This window comes from Alosa pseudoharengus, unplaced genomic scaffold (assembly GCF_046254945.1).
Source record: "Alosa pseudoharengus isolate Yale_2024_CS ecotype anadromous, Long Island Sound unplaced genomic scaffold, YU_APseudo_1.1 YU_APseudo_1.1_scf_12, whole genome shotgun sequence".
NCBI classification, from domain to species: Eukaryota; Metazoa; Chordata; class Actinopteri; order Clupeiformes; family Clupeidae; genus Alosa; species Alosa pseudoharengus.
The window spans coordinates 33,383,560-33,407,244 of NW_027468587.1; positions in this window are offsets into that span (position 1 = coordinate 33,383,560).

Consider the following 23,685-nt stretch of genomic DNA (forward strand, 5'->3'; position numbering starts at 1 on the left):
GCCACCAGGTCCCTGTGTCCCCATGCCAGTCACTCAGTGACGCACATGGTGTGTGCTAGTGTCTGTATGTGTGTGTGTGTGTGTGTGTGAGAGAGAGAGATAGAGAGATGAGTGTGCATCATTTTCATATGTCTGTTCAGCACAGGTGTTAATTGTCACCTTTATAGCCTCTATACCACACACTCTAAACGAGCTGCATGCTGACTGAATACTACAGGCCACACACTCTAAACGAGCTGCATGCTGACTGAATATACAGGCAGTGCGCTTTAGGCCAGATGTTCTCAACCTTCTTGGGGCTAAGGCACACCAAAGGTCAAACCAAAACACCAAGGGCCACCGACTTATGGCCACTGATTCTAAACGTTGGAGGCTCAAGATGGCACGATGTACAGTAGCCTGTATGCTACAGTTTGTATGCCATACGCTGCCTGCTCTGTGCTAATTGCACCAGGCTGCTTATTTGTGTTGAACAGTAGTGGGAGCTGCAGGAGGCTCGTTGACACACACTAACGGCCGCAGGGTCTGGCTGGCCAGTCTCAGTGCAGTAAACAGCTACAGCGCCTGGAGGGCAGGCGTGCTGTGGACAGAGAGTGTGCAGATGGGTGCCTGCTGATGCTTTACACACACACACACACACACATACACACACACACACACGCACACAAACACACACATGCACGCACGCACGCACACACACACGCACGCACGCACACACACACACACACACACACACACACACACACACACACACACACATATGAACACGCGCGCGCGCACGCACACACCGACACGCACACATACACACACACACGCACACATATACATACAAACAAAAAACACACATAATCAATACACACTTATACAGTAGATACTCTCAGATACCAAATATTAATTTATATTCTTTCTGCCAGGTGTACTTACAGAGACAGACAAATACAGAGTGCACACGTAAATAAAAGAGTTCAACCATACAGTATTGACTATGTGTGTATTTCACCCAAAAGCTTGAGAAGGCATTATTAAGCTTTGAGTAAATTATGTGTCAAGTAAAAAAAAGACGTAGCTTTAACAGTCTACAGTTTAACAGTCAACATCAGAATATGAAAACAAAAACTGTAAAAGTCCCTGGCCCCAGTGTCCAGTCGATCTGGACTGACAGGCAGGCGTGTGCAGTTCTGCTTATAGTCTGTGGATGATTGAGAACCCTGCACCCTGGTCCTGAGGATGCTCTTATGGTTCCTAAGTGGCTCTGTCATATGTCAGGACGAGGGGGGACGGGTGGGGTGGGACCATGGGGCCTGTTCACAGTCACTCTCCCCAGCCACGGAGATCCCGATGAGAGGCCCGGATTAACTCTGGCTCCTGGCTTCAGCCTCCCAGGCCAGGGGGCCGCCTAGGCCCCAGAGAAGAGCCCCCGCTAATGGGATAAAGAGCCCTGCACTGTCCCACACCAGGCCGTAAAACTCCTCTTCTGTCTCAGAGTGTTTGTCTGAGAATGAGTGAGCGACTGAGTGAGTGACTGAGGGTTCTCAGGTTGAGGATTACTTGTCCTGTTTGGTCAAGTTCACACTAACTCTTGTGTCATAGTTGTCTGCTTCAGTGCTCTATGGTTATCCTCGTAATAGTGAGTTTAAGAGCAGCCCGTACCAACTAAGCTGTCCTACAAGCACTACTTTGAATGCTTGCTCATCCTTAACTAACTCTATACCACGTACAGTGTATACCAACGCTTTTTCAAATCAGTGTATACTACTTTTTATGTTTGCACGTGTCATGTACCTACCGGTATGTTGAATGTACAGTACGCTAATATGTTTATCCTGGTACGTGCCTGAGCGCCTCTCTCTCAGGCTGGTGTGTAGGTGCCCCATTCTTTACCACTTTGTGGTCATCGGTTGAATGTCTCAGAAATTACTTAAGTGTTTGGTCAGATAGTGATGGTCAGAGCACCACTGTGATACAACATCATTTGACTGAGAGGTTTGGGGTTTGAGGTTTGTGAGGTTTGTCACATGTTTGGCACAGAGTTTGGCTCACACAGTGATCAAACTATCTGAGTATACTGTATCTTCCATTAGGTACATGTGTCTTGTATTCCAGTATTTCTAAAACAGATAGTTCCAGTCCTTAATTATGATTGACTGAATACTATTTTAGAAAAGCAATAAGCCTTTGTGTTGTGCCTAACACTGTCCCTTAGTTGTTCTGAGATCACTGGAACCTTCTGTCTCTTGGGGCTTATTGCTTAAGTAATGTCCCAGTTATGATTAAGTAACAATGGCCTATTCCAACCAATTGTCTAACTGACCAGTTTTATGTCAACAGTGTTTACCATTTCATGATTTAGCAACGCAGAATGAGATTCTCTCAAGCTAACCTGGTGTTGATGTCCATAGGTCCTACACATATCCATTTGTTGTGAATTCCTGCGTTGACCCCTGTTGACTTGTGTGTGTAATTTGTGAGGGGTCTAGTTGGCTGTGTCATGTTGTAAAGATCCCCCAGACAACCTCTCAGCAGGGAGATCAAACGCTAGGCGCTCCTGATGATGAATGTCTGAGTGCGTCATGAGGCGATGTGTCGGCGAACTCCAGACTTGCAAGAGAGAGGGGGGGGGTTTTGAAATTGAGATTTAAAATAATACTTTATTACAATGTACAACAGCACAAAACTTCAATCAATCAAAATGAGCAAGATGTTCTAAAAAAGGCTGAAGCACAAACCCAAAAAATTTAAATGAAATAAATAAATAAATCATCTACAGATATCCAAAGTGCAGAGAGAGAGAGGGATTGAAAGAGAAATAGATTGAATTTCAAAAAAGATTTATTAAAATAATTACTCTAGCCTTAATTAATCTTGCCTTAAAGTCACTTTGTCACAAAAATGCATTTTTAAAAGAGAGAGACAGTGAAGGGGTGAGAGGGTAAGACAGGTAGAGAAATAGGGAGGAGAGAGATAGCATAAGAAGTGTATTGAGAGTAAGAGAAAGAGTGAAAGAGAGAGGTACGATAGAATGAGAGCTAGTGAGTGAGAAAGAGAGAGAGAAAGAGAGAGAGAGACGGATGAGGGAGAAGGCAGAGCCGGGCCTCCTTTTCCCAGACTGTGCCGATAGAGTTATCTGCCACGGGGCAGTTAGGCAGGCATTGGGCCGGCTTAGGGGCTCTCCTCCGGTGGAGCCAGCCAATAAAAGATAAGCTTCAGAGGAGCCAGCCAATAAAAGATAAGACCCCCGAGCATGCCTGCGACTTCCTCCGTGGATAGCGCACTGATCTTCCCTCTGGAGATACTGCTTATGGCGCTGATACCTGTGGCGTCTCTCAGGCCCTCAAAGGGACTGCTGCTCTGGGTCACGGGAGTTTGGGGGGGGGTGCACTAGACTGCTAGTCCCTGGTACCCTATCTGCTCAGAGAGACTGACTACATGAGGCTTCCCACAGCCATCATCAGTCACATTTACTGGCTCACATACAGTACATAGCATTTTATTGGATGCACACACACCCACGTGCGCACACACAGTCACACTCACACACACAAATATAACAAAAATCAACAATCCAAACTGTTTGACTTATTCATCCTTTTTGCCGTGGCTGTCTGATCAAGTTATGATGAGTTGATTCCTTCTTTTCAAACACATCCTTCCAAGATAAACACATCTGAAAATTACATCATTTTGTGTCTGTGAACTCCTTATATGGTCACACTCAGCAACCCTTTGATCAACGACATCAAGCACTCATACTTCTTTGTCAACAGTTATTTTCTCAAGCACAGGGCAAATCACTGGGGCAGTACTTTTCCCTCTGCTACCTCAGTCAATCACGTTAAAATCATCCTTTCCACGGATCCCGCTGTGAATTTGTCTGCATTTGATTCCCTGCATCTCAAGACTCCTCGGTCATGTTGCTGTTCAGCACAGCCATGTCATGTCAATGCAAATGCATGCTCCGTATGGTCATAATCCAGCCTATAAGTCATGTCTGTCAGCCATGTCAATCATCTCCCCAGGGTTAGGGGCCTTCCCTGTGTACATAGGCCCTGGGAATAGGCCGGGCGCAGAGTCAATCTTGTTACCGATAAAAAGGTAGCTCTTATTGATCCTGTGCACTGGAAATGTTTTCCAATGTTTTTATTTTTTTCTTCTGCTCTCTAGAAAGGCTCACACTAGCATTCACTGAATGTCTCTTCCAGTCGTATTTGATATACTGTATAGCTCTGAATATAGAGGATTTAAGTTATGATGGCTGTTGAGGGTCGTAAGACAGTGGTCACGTGGTGCAAGACATACAGTTGAATATTATAGTTGAATGGAATATCAAATATCATATTCGGCGACTGGTCTATGATAAGCAATTGTAAAACTGGAAAAACATGTATTGTATCACAAAACCTGAAAATATTCAACATAAGCATATAACAATACATAGACAAGTTATCTGCATATACATTGCATTAATATCACTAGAATTAGTTAAAGTTCTAGTATACAGAATATATACCTATTTTCTATATATTTGATGTATATTCTAATCTATATTTACTAGTCTTGTTGTGACTCATACGAGACCAGACAGGTTGTGACTCATACGAGACCAGACAGGATTTTGAATTCTGAGTGTGAGCACATTGTTTACTTTTTTGAGTCAACCATTTTATTTCAAGATGTGACAGGAAAAAATAGGAAGAAGCAAGAAGCTAAAATATGTTGAAATGGAAGCAGACAAAGAACACAAGGCTGGTGAAAATGGCTCTTGTTGTCTGAGTAGGTCATGTTGGTCCATTTGATTATCAGTGTGACTAATATCTGTCCATGACAGGCATATCTGATTGGGTAAAGCTGGACCATATTATAATAGATAAGTTCAACTGGATAGGTACTGTTGCTCTATGTTGTGATACAGTAGGTGATGCTGGTCCGTGACAAAATCTCAGTGGGTGATGTTGCTCCATGATCTATATCAGTATATCTGGGAATGTTGGGATGTTGTTTTCTTAATCACTGTAAGCCCATTGCCCTGACCTCCTGAGAGGCGGCGGTGTGTTTGACAGCCGTCACAGTAATGCTTCATTCATGCACCAAGTTGCCCCTCCCATCCTCCTGTCTCTTGCCCACATAGAAAAAAAAGAAAAACAGGAGCATTGAATTCCTGCTGTTGTCAGACTCCTGGTGTCCAGTCCAGACACCTCGAACAAAGATGCGTCCAGAGATCTGCAAGACGAAAGACAATACACTGCTGAACGCTGCAGCGGCTAACAGGATTTCAGATCTGAGGTACAGAGGAATACAGCTGGCCCTCCCATTGTGGGCAGCACAGAGATGGCCTCGCAATTCAATTACTTCCTCGTTGCACCTTTTTTGTGTTTGTGTTTGTCTGGCTTCTGCTGACAGCCCAAAGCTTTCATTGACCTCCAGCAGGGTCTGTTCTGAGATGCTAACCTTTCTGGGGTTTTCCCCCCCTGCTATTTTGCAGTATTCTGTAGCTATTTTGAAGTATATTTCTGTTCATGTAGTAATAATTCTCCCGTCTTCTGAGTGTACACCAACACACATCCGGCTCTAACTTTAATTAGTTGAGTTGATGTGTTTACGTATTTCTCTCCTGTTGCTGTCAAGAGAGGGGGGCAGCCTGTATCAGCCTGTCTGATGGCTATTTGATGAGTGGGCCTTCACCGCTGGACAATGGAACGCGTCCCAGGTTGGGCATGTCGGGGTAAGTAGGGCTATTAGGGCATGTTGGGGGGTAAGTAGGGCTATTAGTAAGTTAGTATTCATCCCCTCCCTCAGATTCAACTCCACCCCCCAGCTCTTCCCCTTTCACCTGACAAGACATCAGCAGCTCAAATTTAGTTACATGTCCTCCCGCCCCCTCCCCTAAGTAAGTGTGTGTGTGTGTGTGTGTTTGCGTCTGTGGGTTTGCATGTGAGTGAATGTATTTGTGTATTGTGTGTTTATTTATGATTGGCGTTTGGCAGAGGGTGGGGTGAGGTGGTCCCCTCTCAGCACTCCCTAATGATGGACAGCTGAAGGCACCCTCCTAGGCTTCCAATCAAATTTGCAGGCCTGTAACAGGATTAGCGTGGCCAAAAAGGGCCAGCAGCGCTGCTGGGGGTGGGGGTGGAGCGGGGGGTGCTTTTTATATCTCTGTCTATCTCTCTCTTTGACAGCCTCTCTTGTTTGTGCTGTCGTCTCTGAGACGTTTGTGTGTGTGTGTGTGTGTCTGAGTGTGTGTGTCTGTGCGTCTGTGTGTGTGTGTATGGTGGGGGGTTCGGCCTGTGGCTTCCTGAGTGCTGGACAAAGGAAGGACTTGTCAGCAGAGAAGACACTCGCGCTGGCCTCGAACAGAAAGGGTAGCACAAAGCCTCCGTAGCGCTGAGTGGACCATGACGGGCTGACGATGTTTGTTTGTTTGTGCACATCAACCCCTACATCCACATCCAACGCCCCCCCCCCCGTGTCCGCAGAGCCGGTGCTGAATGCCGCCGTGCCTCCTGACGGGGCCTAAAAGGCGGACGGGCACAGGCAAAGAGCGAAGAGCCACTTAGCTCATTCCCACAATGCTCAGCCAGGCCGCGCTTCTTTCTCTTCTGATTCAGCACCCAACAAATAGAACGGCTCTTCAATCTTCCTCATGCTGGCAAAGCTTCAGGACGGTGTGGCAGTGGCAGGGGAGAAGTGCTGCGCTTTGCAAATGAAATCCCAGATACGGAGCATTGTAGGAGCACGAGCAATGAAAAGATATCTTGGATAGATACACAACTTTCACTGAGGCTAATAATGTACTGTACAATGATATGGTTACATATACAGTATGTAGGACACCTTTTCTGTCTATACAAATCTGGTTAATGACAATATGACTAATACAGAAACACTAATGACAAATACACAAACACAATTATACATAAATACATAAGACAAGTTTGCTCTGTAACCATATGCTACTCCATACCATATACTACTCCATGTATTTCTTCTCTGAGGTTTTCCTGCTTGTTTTTGTGATTTTTGAAAAGAGCCTTGCACACAAGAAAGAAACAGAAACAGCCTTAACTATCAGATGTTAATTAGTGCAATTAGCGGAGCCCTGAGGCGGGAGGTCTGGGTGCCATCTCTGGCTGCGAGGACACTAATGGTGAGACGTGAGCGTCGGCTAACTCTGTCACCTGCCATACCACCTTGCTTCTGTCCCCACTGTCACGCGGCCACAGGCTGGGGCCACCATCCACCCGTGGGCGCTGAGCTGAACTGCCCGTCAAAGCAGTCTTCAGTCTGAGGAGAGAGAGCAGCAGCTCAACTCAATTAGCCAAATGCAGTACACATTGGGCTTTTCTCAATATGCCTTCTTTTCTATACTTGTGTTCTCATGAACTTGAAAATCGTTCTGAAACGTCATCAATCACCGCCGAAGTACTGTTCCAATTCACAAGTTCGCATTTATTCAAGAACGCATAACATTCCCGGAAGTGTTCTCGAATCGTTGGTTTTATCAAGGATGCATCGGGTGGTGACTTGGTGGCTTGAAGATTCCACATACATTACGTCAGCTCAGCCGTGACACTCACATAAGAGAAAGGGCAGCATTGATACATAATAGGCCTACCTATCATAATTGCTGCTACAATCCGATCCATGTTTAGGCTATAAACGGTAGGCTACAGGCTTCACTTAAACTGCGAACTTCAAACGTTGTTTCCGCCATCGACAAGTGAATATATTGTTATTAATATTTAGCCTAATAAAAAAAATCAATGAGAAACAAACTTAAACAAGCTGGTGAATTATATATTTTAGCCTACTGTAAATGTCAGAAATACTGGGTAGACCAATAGGTAAATGACTAGACTGCTGAGCTGTTCCGAGAGAAGCTGCCGTTGGCAAGAACGCTGCTGTCTCAAACTGCAAATTGAGCGTCCTGTGTCCTCGCGTTCTCCAGAGTCTGGACTCACGATCTTAACTTTTCAAGTTCGAACTTTCAAGAACGGGACACCGTTCTTTAGCGTACTTTGTATTGAGAAAAGCCCATTGTAATGGGTGTTGCCCAGGAGTGAAGAAAATGGTTTGTATTTATTATACAGTTTCGATGCCGTGCGTGTGTGTGTCCATAATTTATTGTTTATGTACAAATCTGTGTGCACCGAAAAGGTATATATCATGGTGTACCTTGGTGCCTAACTTTGACTTGCACTGAATGTGTGGTAGCGTGCAAGACATGCTTATTTATACATATGGATTCCCATACCTCATAGTGTCTTGCACATCTGTTCTTGTTCTAACGTGTATGTGTGTGAGTGTGTATGTGTGTGTGTGTGTGTTCATACAGGTTGCGTGTGTATGTGTGTTTGCGGTCCTCACCTTACCCCTTGCCAGGGTGACAGCGGGCACACTTGTCACCTGCCGTGTTGTCAGCGTTGTCCCTGCGTGGTTGCCAGGCGCAGCCTCGTTGCGTGGGAATGGGCAGGAATAGCTCTCTCTATCGCCCTGTTCACACGGGACCCTGTCACCTTCCTCTGCAGACACCTCAGCGCTGTCACCCTTATCCAGTTACCCTGCCTGGGGGGGGGGGGGGGGTCTCGGCTCACTGCCCCTGCGCCCTGTACCCTGCCCCGGACCGCGCTGTGCCCCTCCGTAGTCTGGCCATGCCACTGGGGAAATGCTGACGGAGACACCGTGCAGCTTGGCATCTGCAGAATTCACTCAAGTGCTCCAGATGTTCTGGAATGCAGAACATGGAAACATGGAATGCTGAACACAGAACAGCATCCTCCATCCTCTCTCATGTGAACCTGCTGTTCGTGTGTGTGTGTGTGTGTGTGTGTGTGTGTGTGTGTGTGTGTGTGTGTGTGTTGTGGTTTTACAAGGACCAAGAACCAATACATGGGGAATGGGGGGGAATGGGAAACAGTGTACAATGGTTGGCAACAAATCTGAATGACATTGCTTGTCATAACCACCTCCATACCAACACTAACACACACACACACAACCCTGTGTGTGTGAGGTTCATGTGAACGTGAGTGCAGATGCCCTGTCTGCAGGGGGCTGAAAACAAACAGAGCGGTGGGGTGGGCCCATCCTGCTGTTGATAAACACTTCAGCAGCTGCCACTCCACCATGTTGGCCCTCAGACAGACTCAAGACAACTTAATCCCCCCACAGCGCTTATCTGGCCCCCGGCTCCCCAACCTGGCACCTCACTTCATGCTCTCACCCCTCCACCCCAACCTGGAGGTGCCATGGACTCTCTGCCTTTCCTTCCATCTCTGTCTGTCTCTGTTTCTTCATATGTCCATTGGCCTCTTTGCATCCTCCTGTTTCACTTTTGCTGAGTTGTTTTGTAGAGTTGTTTTGTAGAGTTGTTTTACTGAGTTATTTTGCTATGTTGTTTGGCTGTTGTTTTGCTGAGTTGTTTTGCATGTTCACCGATTTCCAGTCTTTATTCTTTATTCAAGTGATTCTTGAAAGAAAGAAAGAAAGTGATGCCTGGGTCCGAAACAGAAATTAGCCTGCCTTCTAGGATGGCATTTGGTGGCAGCAAGGCATCGAGGAATGTCTGAATTAAATAGTATATTTATAGAATTTAAAATTTGTATAAAATTGTGCCTTCTAAGATACCCTCGTTTTGTCAATTTGTGAAGGCAGTATACATGTATCCTTCATGCTGCCTTTAACCAAGGATTCTTTAGAACGTCTCTGTTTCAACTCCCACTGATTAAGTTAGCTGTCGGTATCCTGGCAACGGCATTCTGTGTTGCTGTCCGAAACAGTTCATAGCTGGTACCTTGATGCTGGTACCTTTCCGTTCCAGACAGACCCAGTCCCCTCCTCCTCCCAATGCATTATTATCATTCATTAAAGTCTGCTATGGCGTCTGAGGTGGGCTCATGCATTCAGCATTGGCCTCAGAGAGAGAGGGCCCACACAGAGAGGGATGAGTGCATTAGCACTGGGGCACTTGTCTTTCTGTGTGGACATCGCCAAACAGAGGTCAGCTGCCTGACTGACCTCACCCTCCCAAACAAAGACTTGGCTGAAAGAGAGAGAGGAGTGTGAAAGAGAGCCAGAGAGATGTAAAGAGAGATGTAAAGATAAAGACAAAGAGACAGAGATATAAAGAGAGAGAGAAAGAAAGGAAGGGAGAAAGAAATGAAGAAAAGAAAAAATAAGAGGGTGACTTTAACCTCACCAAGATCAGTGAAAGTGATCCATAGAGAGAGGAGGTGTGCCAGTGGTGTTAGGACACATCGTTGGTGTGAGGGGCAATCAGTGTGTCCGTTGTCATGTGAAAGAGGCAGCCGTCGCCCCCAGATCCAGACCCTCTCACACGATGGCCGAGCGGGATGCCTGGGGATTAGCGCCCGTGCGGAGTGGCGGCTCTGTTTTGTCTCCAGCCCCCTGTGCTCCTGCAAGGGGCCCCAAGCGCTTAAGCACCTGGGATTTGGGCTGGGGGGTCATAAATACGCCGGGGCCGCCGCGTGGTGTAAACACGTCCCACGTACCAGAGGGTGAAACCCTCCCCGTCTGGCCCAGGCGCTCCACACCTCAATCGCTCCGCTCTGCGTGCGCTCGCTCCGCTCTGCCTGCGCTCGCACGCTCGGCGGGGAGTTAAAAAGATGAAGTGTGTTTCAGCGCAGAGTGCGTCTCCACCTCGCTGCTTTACGGTCTGTTTGTGGGCACCGTGACGGCTCAGCATGTCCACGCACTCTCACGCTCTCTGCATAGGTGTGGGCATGAGGAGGTAAGAGTGTGTTTGTGTGTGTGTGTGTGTGAGAGAGTGTGTGTGTGTTCGTGTGTCTCCTTTCCTCTTGGCCTGCATGAGGACTTTGTGCGTGTGTAAAGCATAAACCGATTCTGGTGTGTTTCGTGTCATTCATGTGTCGTCCCTGAACCACATTTTTGCTTCGCCCCTTACAGGTCAAAGTCCTGAGACCCAGGTGTGTTAGCGTTAACGTTAGCGTGGGAGGCTGCAGAAGGGGCTCTGCTAATGGTTTTCAAGCACCTCACTGACAAGCACGAGGGTTCTCACCACACAACCGTTCCTATTCAAAGGGAGAGAGGTTATAAATGTAAACCGTGGGAATAAACGGAAAGAACGATGTCCCTGTTTGATCGGAATGCTTCGCGGGCACCTCCTCCTCCCTCTTTGCCTCGCTCCAATCCCATGATCCTTTGTGGAGTTCCCACAAAGCCTGCTCCCTGATTGGCTAAGAGTGGGCCGCCTGGTGCCCGTCAGGTATGCCAGGGATTTGAATGGGATTAGGCTTTAACAGTCTGTGGCTCTTTTCAGTGTCTTTACTAAGGAGCTAATGGAGACCCAAGACTAGCCCAGATGGGAGCTGGTCTGTTTCCACGGAGAAGGCCATGGCATACCATAAAGGCAGCCTGGCTACTGACTGTCACTGTTAACACATTACTGCCTGCCCTGGGTATTAGGCTTGCGTGTTGCAGTCAAAGAGCAGAGCAATTCATCTGTTGTGCAGACAGCTTATGCAGAAAAACATTAAGCGAGCGGTTCATGGCCCACATTTGATTTGCATATAGGCCCATGTTTTATCAGTGATATTTCCATGCACTTAAACTGTTATTTGTCTAGAAACACATATGAATAGAATTGTCTATATCAAAAATCCATTAGTATTAATTAGGGCTGTCAAAATAACTGATTAATTTCGATTAATTTCGATTAATTAATTTGAGAAAAAATAACTGATTAAAAAAATTAGTGCAGATTAATCGATTCCGTATGACCTTTGCCCCCGAGCCGTTCTAGTCAGTAAAAATTAGACTGTAAAATGAAGGAGAAGGAAGAAAACGTGCTGCCTGGATCATTGATTGGAACATTTACTTTTAAAAAACGGCCTGATGGTGTTGATAAGTGTTGAAAATAAAGTCCTCTGCAATGTCTGCAGCAAGGAATTTGCATATCACCGGAGTACATCAACTCTATAGTCGCACATCAATGCAAAGAAATAAGTGTTGAAATTGAGGGGAGTGTTAATTTATTTTCATTGTGTCCCCTAGGTTATATCTTTGGCCTGAAATGCCTTGTATGTGAAAAAAAAACTTCCCGAAGCACTTTATTTTGAATTTATTTGAATTTGAAGCACTTTGAATTCATTTCCTCAGCATATTAGGTCATATCATAGATTATTATGGCAATTATTTGAACAGTGAAAATAATAATAAAAGAGTTTTTGAACTTTAACGTCACTAATGCTGATTATTCAATGATTCATTTGAATTTAAATATTTAAAATACTTTCACAGCAAAAAATATATATGCAATTAATTTAGATTAATTAATCACAGAGTATGTAATTAATTAGATATTTTTTTTAATCGATTGACAGCCCTAGTATTAATCAATACTGAATACATCTGTAGCGCCCCCTAGGCCCATCTCCTGGTACTAAAGGGCGTTCCCGGGTTCTTAAACTAATCCCAGTAAAATATATATAATATATAGAATTCTTGCTGACCTTCTGTTTAAATGTCTGTTGTGTCTTTACCTTTACTTTGAATAAACTAATAAACTTTTAAATCTTAACCCTGTATACTTACTGGTGTGTAACTGACTTAAACCATATTCACCTGAAATAACATTTATTACCTAATGGTATCTTAACACTAAGTAAACACTCAGAACTCAGTTATTAAAATGTTAAATAAAAATAGAGTTCACTGAATAGAAATATTCAATTTACCAAAAGAATGAATTATCAATATAAACAAAAAATAAGATACAAATGTATCAATGGAGAAAAGTATTCACCACATACTTTCTTAGCTTATTTAAATCACCTCAAACTTCAAGTTTGGAATATCCACAAAATGTAAAAGAAATCAAAGTGTTACACTACCTCAAAAGCCTCAAAATGCAGTAGGAGCTTAGAAACCAGTAGGCTACATTAGCCACACTTTAGCTAGCATTTAACAGTAAGCTTAAAGTACAGTACACAACACATTAACATGAAACACACACGCGGGCCCACGCGCGCACACACACATTCACACGTGATTCACCCACCCCAGTCCTAGCCGGCAAATGAGCTAAAACCTGGCAGCTAACCGTTGCAGGCCTGGAGCGTCGCTTGTGGTCGGCGTGGCCAAAAACAAATGACCCCTTCACTCCGTTAGAGCAAGAGAAAAAAATAACGATACCTTAATCCCAAGTGGTAGGTTTCCCGTCGAGTCACCGCACCGGCACAGGCAGGCAGTCTCTCACACGCGATGACCATGGACTGGCAGCTGCTCACTGACAGGCATCCTCTCGGTGGCGAGATGACTTCGGCTTTCAAGTTCACAATTCAGTCCGACTGGCAAAATATATGTTTGTCACGTTCTATTTCAAAGTTTGGCAACTAAAGCACAGAGCAAGTCCTCAACGTGGCTTCTCATCAACTACCCAGTCTCCTCTCTCCCGCGGCTTGCGACCTTTCACCTCACATGTAATTCCATGCATACAAAAGTCATACAATGAAATATATTTGACCACCAAACATCAAAACATTACATGTTACACTATACATTTCACTTCACCAATGAAATATTTTAAACAAAAACTCTTAAAATGAATTTAAACACATACATGAATTAAACAGAATGGTGTATCAACTCCCATAATCCCTTTCACTTACCCAAAATCAATGGAATGGAGATGAACTACAATAAGCTTATTTCTTGAGCTTACTCCTAAATTCTAATATAAGATAATTTCTTTAGTTCTAATGTTTAATTATGAACTTTATTCAATCTAAGTTATGTAGCACTTATTTATTTAACTTAAATGCTTTTTAGCACTGCGTTACACATCAAAATATGAAAATGAAGTAAAAAAGAGACACTGTGTGTATACGTTTTGGACGTTTATACTGACTGTAAAATACGTTAGTGTGTATATTCGTGGTGAATATTTTCAATGTGTGTATATTTTTGTATGTGTGTGATTATTGTGTTTATGTGTTTGTGTGTGTGTGTGTGTGTGTGTGTTTCTCTTCACCTCTTGTGAAACATCTGTCCCATTAGCGGTTTCTCTCTGTGCCATTTTAATCAGATGAAAGAAGATAACCCTTTCTTACACAGACACATACTCTCTCTCTCTCTCTCTCTCTCTCTCTCTCTCTCTCACATACACACACACACACACTGCTTCCATCAGCCAAAGCACCCACAATGGACTACTCTAATTGGCCGAGCAGTCATGGTGTATTAACAGGAAAGATGCGTGGATTGCATTACGGTCATCCCTCTCACAGTGATTAGGTGATGGCTATCTCAGCACGCTAAAGTCAATTACCTCTGTGTATGTACCACAAACACACACAGACGCACACACATACACACATACACACACACACAAACACACAGACACATGCACACACATACGCACACACACACACACAGGCACACATACACACACACACACACACACTTGGTCACTGCCTTTCTTCAGTGTTTTCCACTATCCAACTTTTACACTCATTATAAACTCGGGTACCATTATAACCTCAGAGCCCAGGTAATAACTGGGCGTGGTTATGGAATTACCTGAAATGTGTTTTTTCACCCAGGTGAGATTATTGTCTTGAATGCGGCTGATGACAGGTGCTGTGTTCTAACAGTTCCGTGGCGTCGTCCGATGTTTTCCCCTCGAGGCACGAGTCGCCGCTCCTCCCGTTGCGGTGATGGCACCAGGGTGTTTTGTGCGGGCGGAGGTTTTCTGCGCTCGAATCCGCACAAAGCTCCTCGCTTCAGCTGTCAGTGCCGCGCCTCCCACACCAGCGCTGGTGTAATTGTCGGCATCAGGAGGCTCGTCAGGGAAGCGGATGACAGCCGGGGCTGTGTGGGTGGCTTAACTCCTCAGCCAGGGAGAGAGAGAGGGAACGCCAGGGAGTCTGCAAGGCCCCGAGACATGCACACACACACGAGCCTGAATCATAGCATTTAGCATTTAGCAAACACACAAGCAATCAAACCAAAATCGAATCAAAACTGTCAAAGTGTATGCACCCCCCCACAGAGACAGCCCTACCCCTATTAGTTGATACCATCATCTAAAGCCTTTATTCAGGGTCAGCATATGCTTTTTTGTGATAACTCAAACACAAAATTGTGTGTCTTTCTGTGTGTGTGTGTGTGTGGTGTGTATGTTCACATGCATAGTTGTTTGTCTTTATGTGTGGGTAGTATGTTTGTCTTTATGTGTGCATGTGCATGTGTGCATGTGTGTGTGTGTATGTGTGTGTGTGTGTGTGTGTAGGTGTGCGTGTGTGTGTGTATAGGTGTGCGTGTGTGTGTGTGTGTGTGTGTGTGTAAGTGTGTGTGTGTGTTGACATTCATGCACGTGTGTATGTGATGAGGGGACAGAGGAGGCTGCACATACACACTTAGCGCATTAGCTGCTGATGAGGCCCAGGGGCTGTGGGTGTTGCCAGGTTCTGTAATTACCAGAGTAAGTGCCGAGATGGAGCCAAGTAATTATGTGAGGGAGTAGAGGGTGGAAGAAATGGCAACACTTTAGCACATGTGTGGTCAGGCTTGCTCGCTTGTGTGCTTGTTTGCGTGTGTGTGTGTGAGAGAGAAATAACATAGATGGATGTTGGAGATAGGATTACCACTGGAATTGAAAAATTTTGAATGTTTACACAAATAGTTATGGGTATGGGATTGGCAGACGTTTTTGTCCAAAGCGACTTACAAATAAAAACAATACAATAGTTAAAATTAACAGTGAACAGTTTTAAAATCTTGGTAAGACTACATTAAGGAGAATAGCAATAATAAACAATAATGTCAATGCAATCAGTAGTCTAATAAAAAGAAACAATAAAAATAAGCAAATACTGTAATATACAAACCATAACTCATAAGAAACGCTTAAAGGACAATTCCGGCGCAAAATGAACCTAGGGGTTAATAACACATATGTACCAAGTTCGTCCGTTCTCTGGGATATGTTTTCATGCTAATCGAACATGACCACCCAGATAGCAAAATCAGATTGGCAGATAGCGGACCGCTGGTGGTATGCCACTGGTGGTGTGCCACTTGTGGTCCACCGTTGGACCACCATCTCTTTAAATTTAACTTGTCATGAATATTAAGAAAAGTTAATAAAATGATATAACTGAACAAATTAAAGAGATTTTAGACCAAGAGTGGAAAAATATTGGGCAATTTGTCTGCAACCCGCCAGCGGACCGCCAGAGAACCGATGAGCAAAATGTCAGCGGACTACCAGCTATGCCCCCAATGGACCGACAGTGGTCCGCCAGCTTTGCTATCTGGGCAGTTTTACCACAAACCGCTAATAAGCGTTTAACGCTGGTCTTCGGGGCACACGCAAAGTAAAAGTAGCTATTTCTATACCACTAACAAGGCTCAAAATAGCACAAAACTTCCACGGTAGCATGAGGGGCCCTACATGTAAACCGAAGCACTGAGAACTTTGTAAGTGTAAGTTTATTAAAAAGATAGTTTAGAAACCATACCTTTCACGTATACAGGCTGGCGCCATCTTGGGAAAACAATCACGTGACAATTCAGCTCACGTTGGACGACTGAAGCAACGCAAGCTGAACTGTCATGTGACTGTTTTCCCAAGATGGCGCCCGCTTGTATACGTAAATGGTACTGTTTCTAAACTATCTTTTTAATAAACTGTCTGTACACTTACAAAGTTCTCAATGCTTCGAAGACCATCGTTAAACGCTTATTAGCGGTTTGTGGTAAAACTGGTCATGTTCGATTAGCATGAAAACATATCCCAGAGAACGGACGAACTCGGTACACGTGTTTATTTTGCGCAAGTCAAAGTGCTAAATACCGGAATTATCCTTTAACAGAGTCAATGGGCCATTCGATTCTCATGTGTTAAACAATTCTGCTGCTGCCTGCCGATGGAGGCGCACATTCCTGGCTATCACAGCAGACCATAAAGGGTGTTAGCTAGCTACAAACACAACTTGGCTTGGCTAAGATGATAAATTACGTTACTAAAGCTGAATCCATATTGAACATTTGTAGTATGCTTTTTAGGGCTGTCAAAATAACTGACTAATTTCGATTAATTAATTTGAGAAAAAATAACCGATTAAAAAAAATAACGCAGATTAATCGATTTCGTATGACCTTTGACCCCGAGCCATTCTAGTCAGTAACCATTAGACTGTAAAATGAAGGAGAGAGAAGAAAATGTGCTGCCTAGATCATTGATTGGAACATTTACTTTTAAAAAAACGGCCTGATGTTGATAAAAATAAAGTGTTGATTAAAATAAAGCGCTCTGCAATGTCACCGGAGTTTGTCAACTCTAAAGTCGCACATTGTGTCCCTAGGTTATATCTGTGGCCTGAAATGCCTTGTATATGAAAAAAAACTTCTTCCCGAAGCACTTTTGAATTGATTACCTCAGCATATTAGGTCATTATATTATTTACTTTACATAATTATTAAATAATAATTATATTATTTACTTTTCTCGCGAACCGTTCAACACAGCAATTATCGTCTAACATCGTTTAAAAGCTGAGAAAAAGCTCTTTCATGTGATACTTGTGATGTCTGTGTGATGATGAGTAGGCTACTTCGCAAGTAATTCAACTGAGAAGAATGGGTGAATTTGGACGCACTTTCTTTCTTGCACTGTCACTTTCTCCACTGCGTAAAAGACTAAATTCATTTGCGCTGTGAATGCTAAGATTATTTTGACAGGCCACAGGCTAAATAAAAATCGCTATTAGTAGGACGCAAAGCAGAATATTGAAAGATGGGGGCACCAAGGCCACCATGGCCTGTAAACCTCTGATTTTCAAAGGGGCATCACAGCCAACGCAAGGGGCTACGACGGCCATGGCCGTAGTGAAATTCCTACCCTGCTAGAGACTATCAATAAATAGCCTTGTATTAGACTTATTTTCAGAATTCTGAGAATTTGTCTGGAAATCCTTGGTTCACCTCTGATCACCTCAGATTTCTGATTTCAACATTGGTGAAATTAAAGTACAGCAAACATGTGTTTCTCATGTGTCAGCTACAATGAGAGAATTGCCAGATGGACCATCAGAACAAATTCAAATTGCTAGCAGGTTTGTCTGGGTTCACCTAGGCTAATCTATGATAATGCTAAGGACAATACATTTAAATGAAGCATTGCACATTGGCGAATTGAAGAAGCTGTGCAGAGGGTAAAATGACAGCATCTTACCTAAAGTGCCCTGACTGTTCTTTGTGCCTTTTTTAAAAATACTATATGAGTGTGTATGTGTAAATGTCCATGTACTGTATCTGTGCAAACAAGTGTGTACTTACCCTCCAGCAGTTTTGCTTGTATTCACACCAACACCATTCACCATCTCCACACACACATGCAGACACCTAAAACGGCGTCATCAGAAGGCTTTCCTTTGATCCCAGGTTAACCTCTGCCACCTCTCTGTCTCCAGCGCTGGATGAGGCCTCTGACAGGCACACTCAAGCGCTAACGCTAATTATGGGAGGGGAGCGCTGTTGCCTATCCCTTCAGACTCCTCTGTAATTACCTTCTAATACCCATCATGCCCAGACTGACCCCTCTGAACGTCTCCTCTCAAACATACACTGGAGCTCAGACCCTGACTTGCAGCTCTGTCGAAATCAAAGCCAAAGTCAGATGACTTCCACTGACAGGAGAGAAATCGTTTGCGTGTTGAATGAATAACATCCGATTTCCCACAGCCACAGAGTGAATGAATGGCTTGAATGAATGACTGAGCGTGTGGGAAGCTTTAAAGGCTGTTGTTTTTAGGCTTAGGAGCTGTATGTGTGACCGTATTCTAAGTTGCCTGGGTTTCCTCTGTGGAAGGGAAAGTCCTTTGTGTCAATAACTTTCGACAAGGTTGGTTAGCACTTCCTTGCCAAGCACTTTTGTTCTGAACTCGACACGTTCCAATCGATTTGGAGATAAATGTTAGTAAACTTTATCAGTCGGAAGGGAATGGAGGAAATGGAAGTGGACAAGATTTATGTCTGGTCAGTAAAATTTACACATAGATTTATACCATTTAAAGATGTCAGATCATGGGGGAAAGTAAAGTTGGAAAAATACATACAGCTATTAAGACATTTGGAGTTGAATGGGGCCTTTCATTTTGATATGCTACTTCCTGAAGTATATGTGATACCCATGGGCCACAACAGTCACTGGAGAAAAGTGAATGGTTATTGTCTAGGATGAATGTCCAAAACTCTAAATGATCAAATTGGCGTGTGTGCGTGCGTCTGGATGTTTGTCCCACATGTCGACCTCTGTGTATGTGACTGTGTGTATGGGGCTGGAGAGAATCATGGCTTGGTGAGAGTGGATCCTGATAGTCCTCATATCTTTACAACTCCATGACTCCGGCGCTAATCTCCCCCTCTAAGTCCAGCTCGTATCCCTGGCCACTCAGACACCCAGAAGAGGCGTCTGTAGCAAACAGAGAGCAGAGCTCCCATACACACACATGCTCTACAGAATCTCATCAGTCTTTAATCTGTGTTAGTCTGGCTACAATCGGAGCAACTCATTAGACTATCTAGCCATTATAGCCATTAGACTAACATATATCATATCTACAAGACATTTCTTCTTCTTCTTTCTGTCTCTCTTTTGTCTGTCTTTATCTCCCTCCTTCTTTAGCTCATCTCTTTCTCCACTTGCCCCCCCCCCCCCGCCTCACTCACTCTTTCTCTTCCCTGGGGATCCTGGTGACGTCACTATATGTGTAATCTGGGAAACGGCTCACTTCCATTCTTCTCTTGTCTCTTCACCACCGATGACTGCTATAAGAGCAGCACCCTCCCCTCCTCCTCCTCCTTCTCCTCCTCTCCTCAGCACCCTCCTCCTCTCCTCCGACTGGAGTGAGAGTAGCTCCAGGCCTCATCTCTCTGTGTGGAGGTGCTGCTAGTCTGCAGGCCCCTGTCTGTCCCCAGTGTTCTGGCCCCTCTCACTCCATGTGTTTGTGGAGCCAGGCTGGAGATTAGAGCGACAGCACTTCTTTCTTTTACTCGCCAACGTGTTTTTCCTTCTCTTACTGCCACAGCGTCACTCCGTCTGTCTGTCTCAGCAGCACCCCACCTCACACACACGCACTTACACACGCACGCACGCACACACACACACACACACACACACACACACACAAGCATGCATACACACTCACTCACACACACAAACATATCCACTCACACACATAAGCAGTCTCGCACACACACACACAGACATACACCTACACACATATACAGTACACACCACATACTCTGTCTCCTCTGCTCCTTCTCTGCCATCCACATTGTCCAGGGTTGGACCCGTCTCTTTTAAGTGTGCTGCCTTATCAAAGACACGTAGGCTGTGCTAATATGATTATCTGTCACCAGCCTGGAACATGTGTGTGTGTGTGTGTTTGTGTGTGTGTGTGTGCGTGCGTGCATACATTATGTATGTGTGTACAGTATATGGAAGCGTACATGTGTGTGTGTGTGTGCAAATGTGTGAGACCCAGGGGTGGGTGTGAGTCTCATTAGGGAGAAGTGATTGCTGGAAGTGGCAGGGTCTAGCGTGAGAGGACGCAGAGCCCCAGATTGCGCTGTCGCCAGTGGGGTCGTGCTGACGCAGCTTCACCAGGCTTCATTATGCTAACGCTCCCTACCATGATAAAGAACTCAACCCATCACACAAAGAAAACCATCATGCAAAAACAAGACCGCTATAGTATTACAGTTTTATGGGAGTATAGTGAGTACATAATAAGGGTATGCATGTGTATTTATGTCTGAAACAGCAGAGTGTGCTTTGTGAGCATTATCCCTTCGTTTGTGTTTAAGGGCATTGTGGATGCATGTACTGTATGTGTGTGTGCACAGATGCCACTGTATGCATACGTGTGTGCATTTATTGTGTGTGTGTGTGTGTGTGTGTGTGTGTGTGTGTGTGTTTGTGTGTGTGTGTGTGTGTTTGTTGGGGGGTGTTTGTCAGTAACCAGTCGGATAAGGAGAGAGGACAGTGGCGCCATGCTCATCCTCCCCCGTGTGGCTGTGATAGCCTCCTCTCAGAGAGGCCAGTCCAGCCTCCTCCACCTCATTCTCCCACTCTTCATGCCCACCCCCAACCCCCAACACACACACACACTCACACACATACACACACACACACACACACACACACACACATAAATACACACACACAAATACAGACTGGCTCCCTAGACTCCCTCATATACCTGTAGAAAATATTTCAATCACTATGTTAATGCAGTGTGGAACCTAAGCAACATCCTGGAGTGATATTTACCGTAACACTCATTTAAGTCAAATGAAGTTAGTTATAAAATTATAATTCCTTTGTAAATAAAATTGTGGTTGGAATCATACATTTATTTATACCTTTTATAATACATCTATATCTATTGGGGCTGTCAAACGAATTACTAATTTTGCAGTGATTAATCTTGATTAAACTCAACATTTAAATGTAATATCATGGAACTGATATAAAATCAACTTTGAACTTAGATTCTACACAGAACAAGCCAAAAGATTTCCAATAAAGCCATTAAGTTATTGACTGTTATCTTGAAAGGCTTGTTTCTTATGCACTACTACAAACCCCAGACCAATATATTAAGGGCCAGTTCAATTTCAATAAGGTCCACAATAGTTCATTTAAATATGACAAAGAAGAAATGAGAGAGAGAGACATGAAGAGAGAGAATGAGAGAGAGAGAGAGAATTAAAAGAAAATGGCCGTTTTTCCCTCAACAAAATGTTGGCTAGAATTATTGACCTCTTCCCCTCTTGCTAGCATGTCAGGAGTGATGGGTGCATGAGGTCATCTAGTTTATTTCGATGCTATGGTCATTAGGCTCTGAAAATGAATGTGGCTCAATTGTGGTCGCCCAATATTAATTAGTGTTCTGTTTTTTAATGCATTATTTTTCAAATGAATGTGTTAATTTTGACAGCACGTATATTTCATATTTGTTAGACCAGTAAATCCAGTTATAGTAAGTACGGCAGGGTTTAAGGGTTAATAGTTGTTACAATGTTGTTACACTGTAAATCATGAGATAAAAGAAAATATGTATAAAATGTAGTGGAAAAGCCATGTCAAATATCTACAGAGTGTCAGAAAGATTAAGACTAAAATGTATCAAAACAATTTTAATGATTAATAAAATACAGGTGTACAGACAGGTGACAGGTGAAAATATTTAATTGATCATAATTGCATTGGAAAATATAAAAAAAAATATATTTATGAAAATGAAGAAACAACTTGAATGTTCCAAACTGAGGAGATGAAGATTAAGGGCAGACTTAAGCTTGTTTTTAAGACTAATTACTATAGTTATTTCATTGGCATAAACATTACAGCAACATCACTGCCAAAGCCCCAAACTTAATATAGGCTACACATAAAAAGAAAACATATTTTGTAATTATGTTGAACAGAATTGAAATGCTAAAGAAGCCTATTCTAATTATTGATAATTAGATTCTACACATATTTTCAAAACAATGTTTCTCTAAAAAAAAAAAAACACTTTCAAAAAATAATAAAAAATATTCATAAATGGAAATGGTGTTGGTGTTTTTTGATTATTGGCCTCCCTTGTTGTCCTTCAGAATATGACAAGCTGCATCAAATTCTGCAGCCAAATCCTTGTTCTCTTTCAGAATGTTCTCTTTCAGAATGTATGGTTATTGAATGAAGATTTTCTAATTTAGTACATTTGGTTAAAAAGCACAGCTTCTCTCCCCTTATACATACCGTTTGTCCCGCTCCTCCCCACACACATCTTCCAAACCAAACAACAGTTTGTCTTTATAACAGCAGTTTGGCTCAGTTTGCTGAAATCAAATCAATTCTTTTCATCTCGGCATTACTGTAAAGAAAAGAACAAAAACGATCAATAGCAAAAGCTTTCATTTGAAGGTCACACAGTGACACCCGAACAAGGCTCATCAGTGTCCTCGTTTGCATGTGAACTGGGCCGCAGGGAGCTGTCTGTCCCCCGAGGAGCGGTGCAGCGACGACACACGCCGGCGGCTTTGTTTGCGAAATCTAATCTGCCTCGGTGGTGCCCGGCCGACTTTGTGCTGAGCGCAGAGGTCTATTCCCCTGTCGCTTCGCTGGACCGAGAGAGAGAGGGAGAGGGAGAGAGAGAGAGAGAGGCTGGACATGGGGCGGGTCAGGCCCAGATGTGGCCCAGACTCCGTGGGGTGGGTGGCCCACTGGCCGGGCAGGCTGTTGGTCCATTAATGCTCCATTAGCTAAATTAAGGCCATTAGAGGGGAGGCGAGAAGACGTGGTGACTCGCGAAGAGGGGGAGGGAGGGGGGGGGGCAGTGTGATGGCGCAATGGCACTGACATGCCGTAAAGGAACTCCACTGAAAGAGTCTTTTATAGGGGAAATGAAAAGAACATAATGTATATGTGAATATAGATATTAATGTTAATGTATATAATGTGTATGTGAACGGAATTGAATTTACATGTAGAATGTTAAGTGGAAATGTGTAAAACGAGAGAACACACATTGTGTGTGTGTGTGTGTGTGTGTGTGTGTGTGTGTTTGTGAGTGTGTGTGTGTGTGTGTGTGTGTTTGTGTGTGTGTGTGTGTGTGTGTGTATGTGTGTGTGTGTGTGTGTGTGTGTGTGTGT